The 12,629-nt window shown below is 35.1% G+C and overlaps 1 non-coding gene across 1 annotated transcript; it reads right to left on the bottom strand.

Moving 5' to 3' along the window:
- On the bottom strand, positions 1–71 carry TRNAG-CCC. The gene has a single exon. It is a non-coding gene; the product is annotated as a tRNA-Gly (tRNA).
- Positions 72–12,629: the final 12,558 nt, after the last annotated feature.

Below are 12,629 nucleotides of genomic sequence, written 5' to 3'. Positions count from 1 at the left end.
TGCGCATCCAGGGAATCGAACCCTGGTCAGTACCGTGGGAGGGTACTATGATACCACTACACCAGATGCGCTTTTCTTTAATTTCTAATAGTTAAAATCAATACTATGAGTAATATATATCAGGATAGGGTTGTTCAAGATTCCGAGAATGCTCGTGATTAAATTGACCCGAGATCATTCACTACAAGAAATCTATATATTAAGGATAAAAAATTAAGGACACAATCATTTGCATTGGAGTATTTGGAAAATTACTAAATTTTAAGATTTAAGATACAAAGAAAAAGCATTGTTGAAAGATAATATATCTAAGACGAAAAAAAGAAAAGCGTTGTTAAACATTTTCATATTCAAGACGCATATAAAATGACTTGTTAAATTTTCCACATGTAAGACACTATAGCTACAAGTGTCTCTAATTTTAAAAGAAAATCACAAAATACAAAATTAAGTACGTAGTTTTTATTAGGAAACTCATAAATAAAATATTCTCCTCTTCACACTACTTAGAGCATCCGCATCGCCATCTCGATGCGGGCTCGGACTCGTGTTGGCGAGACGAGCCAACATCGAGATAGCGATGCAGCCCTCCCGTCACGTCGCGTGTCCCTCCGCCTCGATGAAGCTGGTGAGCTCTGGCGCGAGGCGTGACGGCCACTCGCCGGCCCGCGAGTGGGCGTCGTCATGTTGACGCAATAAATATTTTTTTAAATCGATTTTCCGAAAAAAATTTTAAAAATTAAAATTTTAAAACGGTAATATTACCGTTTTTTAAATTATGTCTTTTTTATTTTTTTAAGATTATAATTATGTATTTTTTTTTATTTTTTTAGGATTCTAAATTGTAATTTTCTTTTATTTAATGAAGTGTGTTTTTATTAATTGAATTTGTTGGAAATAAAAATAAAAAATGAAATTGAATGAATAGTTAAGAGATGAGATGGTTAAGAGATGGAGGGTTGCAGGTGCTGTCTCTTAATTAAGAGATGGGATAAAAAGTTCAGTGGGGCTCATGAATAGTTAAGGGATGAGACGGTATTGAGACGGGGATGTGGATGGCCTTATAGCTCTTCGATTCTCCATTGAAGAAAAAAAATTTGGTTCAATTCAAAGTTTATGTTCTTCGTTTCAATTGTAGATAAAAATTGATTCAATTTCACAACTCTTCACGCCTGTCTTCTTGATCGGCCTAGACCACCAGTCCTTTTGGCCTTCAATTCTCTTTGAGTTAACCTGCAGAAACATAAAATCTATCTTAGTTTTAGATTTAGGTATAAAAACCTCAAATTATTAGTTAGAAATTTAATGCCTCCAATATTATGAAATACACCTTTTTCCACTTAGAAAGTTGAGAATGAAGGTTGGTTTGGGTACGGAAGAAAGACAGCCTCACATTCTGAAGTTGGAGCTGTTGTAAGCAATGCGAACAGTTGCCCCTTTTAGCTTTATGTTGAGACCATGCATGAGATATACACATAGTCGTATATAGAAGTAATAAAACAGTCGTATGTAAAAAAAAATTACAGTCACATTATCTTAATTGCTATGAATGACAATTTTCATTGATGATTAAGCATCGCAACACTAAATAATTAATTTAGTATTTTGGTGAAAAATCTAGAAAAATGTCCTATTTAATATTTGGGTGGAAAGTTTAAAATTTTCTTTCATTCAGACAAAAATGCTAGTATAAAAATTCTTCATAAATTATTTGTGTTCACTCCTGAAAGATTAGGAATTATCTATATAGTTCACTACATTTCTAAAAATAATCAAATAATTCAATTTTTATCAAATGTATGATTGATGTTTTGAGGTGCTGACGCTATACTCTGCCGAACATTAACTATTTTGTGAGAATTTAATAACATGTTTTGTTAATGAGTTGTCTCGAATTAGTCGCAGACACTTTAGTGACTTCATTTCCGTGAACAGGTTTGAATCTTCATAAAATAAAATAAAATAAAATAAAATAAAATAAAATAAAATAAAATAAAATAAAATAAAATAAAATAAAATAAAATAAAATAAAATAAAACAAAATAAAACAATTAAAATATGTTATTAAGTCGTCGTAGCAGGTGGGAATTAGTACACATGTCTTCTATCAAGTATTCCTATGGAATTAAATAGTTTACGACTCATTTAGTCAAGTAAGTAAACAATGTTGGCAAATATTACTAACTAATTTCGTAGCTTGGTTTATTATGTTGGTAGCTGTCAAGTGTGAAGCTCCCATATATTCCAAACAAAATGAGGATGTTTCTAGTAGCTTTTACCAAACTATTGACTATCTTGATAGAAAATAAATTAAATAAAATTAATTATTGTGCTGTATTTTCCAGCTAATTTGTAATATACTGGCTTTTTCGTACCGTACGGAATGAAGTATACCCTTCTTAGGTGGTTTTCGGTTTCTTAAATAAAACAGTACTAGAATATAATCTAGAATTTTATTATGAGATTATTTTAGTTGGAGAGGGTTAGCTATGATTAATTATCCCACATTATCCATTTAGGATTGAATCTCATAAACCAAACACACTATATATTTAATCTCAAAATACAATCATGCAAACCAAACATATCCTTACAGAATATGAAATCACATATGAAATCGCATGCTACACGTATTTAAAGATTGTGATTAAGAAAAATAAAAGGGAAAAGTTGGGCTACAAAATGGATTTCTATTTATTTGAAATGGGGATTCTTAATTTAATTCTGGGCTATTAACGTGATCACTAAATCGTGCAAACGTATTAGATGGAGTAATGCTCAGTTAGCAACAATCTACTACGGCAGATCGGAGAAATGGGCTGAAGTATAATTGACTAAGGTTTAATTAATTTGTTAATTAGGATACTTAAGTTTAAATTGAATCGTTTAATTAATTATTTCGACTTTAGATTTGAATTTGATTAACTTATGGAATGACTGCCATGGGTCATGTTAAAATGTATTTAGTATTTAATCAACAATTAAGATCAATCCTACACCATTAGATCTTAAAACGAGTGAATGAGATTAAAGCTCACGGATTTCAATAAATAGCAGATAAAACATCAATAAAAGGGTAAAATAGTCAATCTGTTATAACATAATAATTTTCACGGGTATTTTTATATCAACATATTGTATTACAAATATCAACACAGACATGAAAATTTCAACACAAGTACTCGAAAATATCAATACAGTTTTATTGATATCGTACATGCATTATATTGAAATTTTTTTATGCAATTATTGATATAAATCTGCTTTCAACATATGCGAAAATTGAAATCGAAATTATAAAATTCCTTCATCCGATCATCGTCGGAACATATGCAATTTAGATCTCGTTAGAATCCTTATGAAATTTATAATTTTTTTTAAAAAATATTTAAATCGAGAGAGTTACGTAAATTTAAAGTTTAAAGATGATTTTGAGGAGAGAGAAAGTGGTTAGTTATAACCACAATATATAAGAATTGACATTAATACCCGTTAAATTTATTTAATAATTTTTTAATTTAAGATATAATCCACTTGACATTATTTTAACCACTAGATCTCCTAATATGGCTATGATTTAGCCTTAATTTGGGATTATTAATTAGTTAGCAATTGATCATAGCCCTGACGGCCAATAATAACTTATACTGAGTCAAATTTTATCCATTTGAATAATTTTTTATTTATTAATATTACTCCATCGTTATATAAGAATAGACACTTTGGGAACGACACGAGTATTAGTGGATAATAACAAAGATATAGGAAGAAAAATAATTAGAGTATTTTTAGTAAAAAGTGAGACCTGCATTATCTGAAACAAAAATTTCCATAAATAGATGTAGACTATTTTTATAATGACAAAGAGAGACAAGCGGGGGAAATAGAAAGTGAGAAAAGGAGATAAGAGACCATGCAAAATGGTAGTAGTAATTGGAATAACAAGTATGAAAGGTAAAATTGTGGATGGACAAAAACGTCCATCTCACTTTTGGAGGCATTTTTGGGCGAAATTGGCGATGAAAAGTGTAATATCCCTGACCCGAAACATGCATCATTTTGCATTATTGCATATTTTATTCCGTATTTTGAAATAATGAAGATATTATGTATAATATAAATTTGTTTAGCATATTAAATCATTGAATTAAAGTAGTAGTGTGTGCATGGGATTTAAAGTAGTAATATATAATATATATAAATATGTGTACAATATCAATGTGTGTATATGGCTACGTATAGCCATGCACAACTAAATATAGTTATAAATGAGTATGTGTAATAATAATGTGTGTGTATGTTTAATAGTATGTGTAATACTATGGGAATGGGTGTGCAAGGGACACGTAGGTGTTGTGCTTGGGACACAACACATATATATATATGCATGGAAGATAGGTACTACACGTGTAAATAGGAAAGGAATTGCACCATTTTTTTTAGAACTTATCTTCACTTCTAATTAGATAATGTAAAATTTGTGAACTTTTGTTTATTAATTTTTTTGAGTCGGCTAAATAGCCGACGTACATGTTTATGTACATATATATATATACTATATAGTTTATCTTAAAAGAAAAGGGGGGTTTGAGAAAGTTTAGAGGAAAAATAAAAGTAAAGAGAAAGGTTTCGGATCGAGGGTTATAAATTAAGAGTTGGAATCAGGAGCTCAATAAGTTTACCTATTGTGATAAGGTCTGTATAAATCACATTTTTAGTTTTACATGTGTTATGTGATTGATTGTTATATGTTAAATTGGAGTGAATTACTGGATTATATGGTGTAAAATTGATATGATTATGAATTATTTGATTTTGATGGTCGAATATGATATGAATATTTGATTGTTGAAATGGACATGTTTGTTTAGATATATATTGGATAATTTGATGGAATATGATATGGATATGTTATTGGTGAAAAGGATATGTTTATGATACCGATTATGTGAATCATGTGATTAAAGAGGATCTGTGACAGCCTTGTACTGGATCTGAAATATAGAGGGACCTATGAGTCCAATTACAGAGAGGCCTTCGGGTCAAATACAGGGGGACCTATGAGTCCAATTTCAGAGAGACCTTCGGGTCATAGAGGAATCCCGGGCAGATACCAGGCTTGACTGTTACAGAATAATAAACTGAATAGAGTAGCATATGCATATGAATATGAAATGGTTTGTTTTTAAATTATGTTATATTTTATTTCTGATTATATGTATTGATAAAATAATATGCTTGATGTTTGTATCATGTGAAATTAAAGGTGGAAATTTATATACACTGAGTTGTGGCTCATTTAAACCACTAAATTTTTCAGGAATAAGATAGCAGTAAAGTTTTTGACTGACGTGGGTCATAGGAACTCCACGTGTTATCAGGTTCGGCGGCTAACGCATATTGGCAACCTTCTCCTCCTCATCATTTTTGCATGTAGATAAACGTATAGTATATAGAGTGGTGAGAGGGTTTCACTACTGTGTAGAATGTTTTGAAATATGTACTTGATGAATGTTGAATTTTAGAGTTATAGACTATGTGTGTTCTATGAATTAGACACGTGTATTGATTTCTTTTATGATAAGGAATTTATTTATAGTAAGTGCATACGTCAGAGGGGTTGAGGTGTCGCATTTAAGGTGGTATCAGAGCAGGGATAAGGATCCCACTGGGACATTGCATCCATGCATTGCATATGAAACGTACTGGTTATAAGTTGCATTTGCATTTGAATTATCAGGAACATGGATATTACTGAATATATGTCATCGAGGAGAGAAGGGTCAGCCGCCCCGCATAATTCATTAACCGCAGAAGCATCTCATACACCTGTTGCATCATCTAGGGGTAGCCAGCCAATACATAGGCAGGTTGAACAAGAAGCACAGGGACTAGAAATGAGACCGAGGGGTCGAAATTTTAAAGAACTACGAAAGATGGGTGCCGTTGACTTTGTTGGGACTACTGATCCTGCTGAGGCTGAGATATGGTTGAAGAGGACAGAGCGTGTGTTTAATCAGATGGGTTGTATTGCAGAAGAACGTTTTGATTACGCAGTGTCTCTTCTTCAGGGCGATGCTTACTATTGGTGGGAGACTGTCCCACTAGCTATGATACATCCTCCAGTACTCAGTTGGGATGACTTCTTGAGAGAGTTCAGTGATAAGTATATGCCACCAGTGTATCGTGATGAGAAGCAAAGAGAGTTTTTGTCCCTTAAACAAGGATCTATGTCAGTTGCAGATTATGAAGTGAAGTTTACTCAGCTTTCTCGTTATGCATTGGCATTGTTACCTACAGAACAAGATAAGTGCAGACGTTTTGAAGAAGGATTGATATATGAGATAAGAAGCAAAATCACACCTTCAGACTTTCATACTTATAATGACCTACGTGCAGCGGCTATACGAGCAGAGAGACTAGTGAAAGAAAGACATGTGTATATTCAAAGGCAAAAGAGGGGACCACCGGAGTATAGGGGTGAATCAAGCTCGAGTATTTCAAAAAGGCCTAGTTCTTTTTCTTCGGCATCGAGTTTCAGTAGAGGAGGTCTATTGAGTCAAAGAAGCGGACGTGCACCACCTTTCAATTATGAGTGGGGACGAGGATCTGGTATGACAGCACGTGTACGACCTTTATGCATGCATTGTGGGCGACCACATACTGGGGAGTGTCGAACAGTTACAGGGGCTTGCTATCACTGCGGACAACACGGACATTATTATAGAGAATGCACTCTTCAACCTGACCGAATAGTAGGTGGTAGAGCAATGACGGAACCAACAGTACAAAATGTGCGACCCGTAGCAACAGGTACAGGCTTTGGTCGAGGTCGTGGGAGAGGACATGCTATAAATAATTTTATGGGTAGAGGACGAGGACAACCAGAGGCACAAGGAAGTACACTTCATGGACATGCTCGTGTGTTTGCTATAACCCAAGATGAGGCATCAAGAGCACCAGAGGTCATTACCGGTAAACTTTACTTATTTGACATTATGATACATACATTGATAGATCCAGGATCCACCCATTCATTTATATCACCTGTCATAGCATCACATATGCATAAAGAATTTGAACCTCTAAAACATAGCTTAGGTGTACACACACCTTTGGGTGAAGTTATTTCAGTATATACAGTATATCGAGATTGTGCGGTGAGAATCAATTCAGTAGAACTATTGGCAGATTTGATTCCCTTGTTCATACATGAGTTTGATGTTATCTTGGGTATGGATTGGTTGTCGCGTCACCGGGCTAAGATAGACTGTTATGCTAAAGAAGTGGTAATAGAGTCACCAAGACGAGATCGAGTGATATTCTACGGCAATCGACAGATTGTTCCCTCCTGTCTTATATCTGCTACAACGGCTTTTCAACTGATTCAAAATGGATGTGAAGCATATCTTGCCCATGTTGTAGATTGTGTTACGGTTAATGATCAAGTTAAAGACATTTCCGTTGTTAAAGAATTTCCTGACGTTTTTCCTGAAGATTTACCTGGATTGCCACCTGATCGAGAAACAGAGTTCACTATTGAGTTGTTACCAGGTACTGCACCTATTTCAATTCCTCCTTATCGAATATCGCCGACGGAGTTACAGGAGTTGAAGAAACAATTACAAGAGCTGTTGGATAAAGGATTTATACGGCCCAGTGTTTCACCTTGGGGAGCGCCAGTGTTGTTTGTGAAAAAGAAAGATGGTACATTGCGACTTTGTATAGACTATCGGAAACTGAATCAAGTCACGGTGAAGAATAAATATCCATTGCCGAGAATAGAAGATTTGTTTGATCAACTTCAGGGTGCACAAGTGTTTTCAAAAATAGATCTCCGATCAGGGTACCATCAGTTGAAGATTGCTAAAGATGATATTTCGAAAACAGCCTTTCAGACTCGATACGGCCATTATGAGTTTTTGGTTATGCCTTTCGGACTGACGAATGCACCTGCAGCTTTTATGGCACTGATGAATAAAGTATTTCAACCATTTCTGGATCAGTTTGTGATTGTTTTTATCGACGACATATTGGTCTACTCGCGAAGTAAAGAGGATCATGTTAATCACTTGCAGTCAGTATTACAAGTTCTACGAGATAAACAACTTTATGCAAAGTTGAGTAAATGTGAGTTTTGGTTAGATCATGTGGTATTTTTGGGACACGTGGTGTCAGATCGAGGAATAGAAGTGGATCCACAGAAAATTGAAGCAATTGTCAACTGGAAGGTGCCAACTACAGTCACAGAGGTTCGAAGCTTCCTGGGTATGGCTGGATACTATAGACGTTTTGTGGAAGGATTCTCGAGTATTGCGGGACCAATGACAAAATTGTTACGGAAGAATGCCCCTTTCATATGGAGTGGGGAATGTCAGAAGAGTTTTGATGAGTTGAAGCATCGATTGACTACAGCACCCATATTGACTATTCCGACAGGTATAGGAGGATTCGTTGTGTACAGTGATGCTTCTCGGCAGGGACTTGGTTGTGTTTTGATGCAAAATGGAAAGGTTGTTGCTTATGCGTCACGACAGCTAAGAGTACATGAAGTTTCATATCCTGTCCATGATCTGGAATTGGCAGCTGTTGTTTTTGCTTTGAAGATTTGGCGTCATCATTTATATGGAGAAACTTTTCGAATCTTGACAGATCACAAGAGTTTAAAATATTTAATGAGTCAGAAGGAGTTGAATATGAGACAAAGACGGTGGATGGAGTTGCTTAAAGATTATGATTGTACCATTGAATACCATCCGGGTAAGGCAAACGTTGTTGCTGACGCATTAAGTCGGAAGTCAAGCAGTATGATAGCACACATGCAGATGACCCCATTATCAGAGTTGGTTGCTCTTCGAAGTTTGAATGTAAGATTACAGCTAGATACGAGTGAAGGGTTAATGGCGACTCTTGAAATCCGACCAGTGTTGAGACAACGAATTCAAGATGCTCAAATGAAAGATGAAAAGTTTGTAGAGTTTATTAATGAGGTACGAAAAGGTAAAGACACACCGTTCATTCTACAAGATGATACATTGATGTTTGGCACTAGACTATGTGTACCAGATGTTGATAACCTTCGGCGAGAGATTCTAGATGAGGCGCATAATGCTCCTTATGCAATGCACCCAGGAACAACAAAAATGTATCATACTATGAGGCAACATTATTGGTGGCCAAAGATGAAGAAAGAAGTGGCAGAGTTTGTTTCAAAGTGTTTGACGTGTCAACAGGTAAAAGCAGAACATCAGGCACCTGCTGGTTTGTTGAAACCTTTATCTATTCCAGTTTGGAAATGGGAGCGTATCACGATGGATTTTGTAACGGGTTTACCGAGGACACAGAAAGGGAATGATGCTAGTTGGATTATTGTAGACAGATTAACTAAATCAGCACATTTCTTGCCGATACGATGGGGTTGTTCGTTAGACCAGTTGGCTGAAATGTACATGAAGGAAGTAGTACGTTTGCATGGTATTCCGATATCCATTGTATCAGACAGGGATCCGCGATTCACATCCCGATTTTGGGAAAGTTTTCAGACAGCCATGGGAATCCGACTACATTTTAGTACTGCTTTTCATCCCCAGACAGATGGTCAGTCAGAAAGAACTATTCAGACGTTAGAAGAAATGCTTCGTGCTTGTGTTATTTATTTCCAGGGTTCATGGGATAAGTATATTCCGTTAATGGAGTTTGCATACAACAACCAATATCACAGCAGTATTGGAATGGCACCGTATGAAGCATTGTATGGCAGAAAATGCAGAAGTCCGATATATTGGGACAAAGAAGGCTTGGAGATTCTAGAAGGACCAGAAATTATTCAGGAAACTGTTTCTAAAATTGATATCATTAAAAGCAGATTGAAGGCGGCACAAGACAGACAGAAGAGTTATTATGATCAGCATCGGAAAGAAATGGAATACGAGGTTGGAGATAAAGTGTTCTTGCGAGTTTCACCTTGGAAAGGAGTAATGCGATTTGGACGTAAAGGTAAGCTGAGTCCTCGTCATATTGGGCCGTATGATATTGTCGAAAGAGTTGGACCGTTAGCGTACAAGTTAGCATTACCTCCAGAGTTAGAACAACTTAATAATGTTTTCCACGTCAGTATGCTTCGACGTTATCGGTATGATCCGTCACATGTTTTGACAGATCCTGATATAAAGATTTCTGAGAATCTAAGTTACATAGAGGAACCAGTTAATATTGTAGACCGACAGGTTAAACAATTGCGAAGAAAAGAAATTCCAATGGTAAAAGTTATTTGGCAAAATCACGGGGTCGAAGAGGCTACTTGGGAAACAGAGGAAAAGATGAGAAAGAACTACCCACATCTGTTTACGGGTTAGCAATTTTATTATGCACGACAAATTAGAAAGAAATGAATTTTGCGGACAAAATTCTTAAAAAGGGGGAAGATTTGTAATATCCCTGACCCGAAACATGCATCATTTTACATTATTGCATATTTTATTCCGTATTTTGAAATAATGAAGATATTATGTATAATATAAATTTGTTTAGCATATTAAATCATTGAATTAAAGTAGTAGTGTGTGCATGGGATTTAAAGTAGTAATATATAATATATATAAATATGTGTACAATATCAATGTGTGTATATGGCTACGTATAGCCATGCACAACTAAATATAGTTATAAATGAGTATGTGTAATAATAATGTGTGTGTATGTTTAATAGTATGTGTAATACTATGGGAATGGGTGTGCAAGGGACACGTAGGTGTTGTGCTTGGGACACAACACATATATATATATGCATGGAAGATAGGTACTACACGTGTAAATAGGAAAGGAATTGCACCATTTTTTTAGAACTTATCTTCACTTCTAATTAGATAATGTAAAATTTGTGAACTTTTGTTTATTAATTTTTTTGAGTCGGCTAAATAGCCGACGTACATGTTTATGTACATATATATATATACTATATAGTTTATCTTAAAAGAAAAGGGGGGTTTGAGAAAGTTTAGAGGAAAAATAAAAGTAAAGAGAAAGGTTTCGGATCGAGGGTTATAAATTAAGAGTTGGAATCAGGAGCTCAATAAGTTTACCTATTGTGATAAGGTCTGTATAAATCACATTTTTAGTTTTACATGTGTTATGTGATTGATTGTTATATGTTAAATTGGAGTGAATTACTGGATTATATGGTGTAAAATTGATATGATTATGAATTATTTGATTTTGATGGTCGAATATGATATGAATATTTGATTGTTGAAATGGACATGTTTGTTTAGATATATATTGGATAATTTGATGGAATATGATATGGATATGTTATTGGTGAAAAGGATATGTTTATGATACCGATTATGTGAATCATGTGATTAAAGAGGATCTGTGACAGCCTTGTACTGGATCTGAAATATAGAGGGACCTATGAGTCCAATTACAGAGAGGCCTTCGGGTCAAATACAGGGGGACCTATGAGTCCAATTTCAGAGAGACCTTCGGGTCATAGAGGAATCCCGGGCAGATACCAGGCTTGACTGTTACAGAATAATAAACTGAATAGAGTAGCATATGCATATGAATATGAAATGGTTTGTTTTTAAATTATGTTATATTTTATTTCTGATTATATGTATTGATAAAATAATATGCTTGATGTTTGTATCATGTGAAATTAAAGGTGGAAATTTATATACACTGAGTTGTGGCTCATTTAAACCACTAAATTTTTCAGGAATAAGATAGCAGTAAAGTTTTTGACTGACGTGGGTCATAGGAACTCCACGTGTTATCAGGTTCGGCGGCTGACGCATATTGGCAACCTTCTCCTCCTCATCATTTTTGCATGTAGATAAACGTATAGTATATAGAGTGGTGAGAGGGTTTCACTACTGTGTAGAATGTTTTGAAATATGTACTTGATGAATGTTGAATTTTAGAGTTATAGACTACGTGTGTTCTATGAATTAGACACGTGTATTGATTTCTTTTATGATAAGGAATTTATTTATAGTAAGTGCATACGTCAGAGGGGTTGAGGTGTCGCAAAAAGTGTAAAATGACCGCCGATGAAACAAACTCTTGGTTCAGAGACTACTGGGTATATTTTTAAAATCCATGGACTGCTGGTGAAATAAACTCATAGTTTATGAACTGTTTTTGTAATTCACTTTATAATAAAATATGAGTGAAATGAGTTAGTGTAATTCAGAGTCCAATTACAAAATATAGTCAAATTGAAATGAGTCATTTATTGGCAGACGGAGAAAAAGAAAAAAAAAATAGGACATTGGATGGTGGAAGTAGGGAATAAAAATTACATGCCCTAAAAATTTTAAATTAATAAAAAAGAAAAAAAACTTGTATTACTTATTAGAATTTAAAAAATAAAGAAAAATAGGGTGTGGCACGGGCACTCACAACCCGTGCACGGCCACACGCCACGCCGCACGGGAGCCCATCAGCCTCCCTCCCGTCACATACCTGGCGCCGGCCACTGACAACCCACACTCCCGCAGCCTGTCGCGCCCCACCCCACCCACATCGCGGCACTACAATCCCTTGTTGGGTTTAAGCATTCAAATCAAAACAAACACACACTTATTACTATTCTAATTCCTATCTTTAGCCCACCTTAGTTTCCT

This window comes from Salvia splendens, chromosome 1 (genome assembly GCF_004379255.2).
Source record: "Salvia splendens isolate huo1 chromosome 1, SspV2, whole genome shotgun sequence".
Classification (NCBI taxonomy): Eukaryota; Viridiplantae; Streptophyta; class Magnoliopsida; order Lamiales; family Lamiaceae; genus Salvia; species Salvia splendens.
This window is presented reverse-complemented; position numbering and strand designations above follow the sequence as displayed.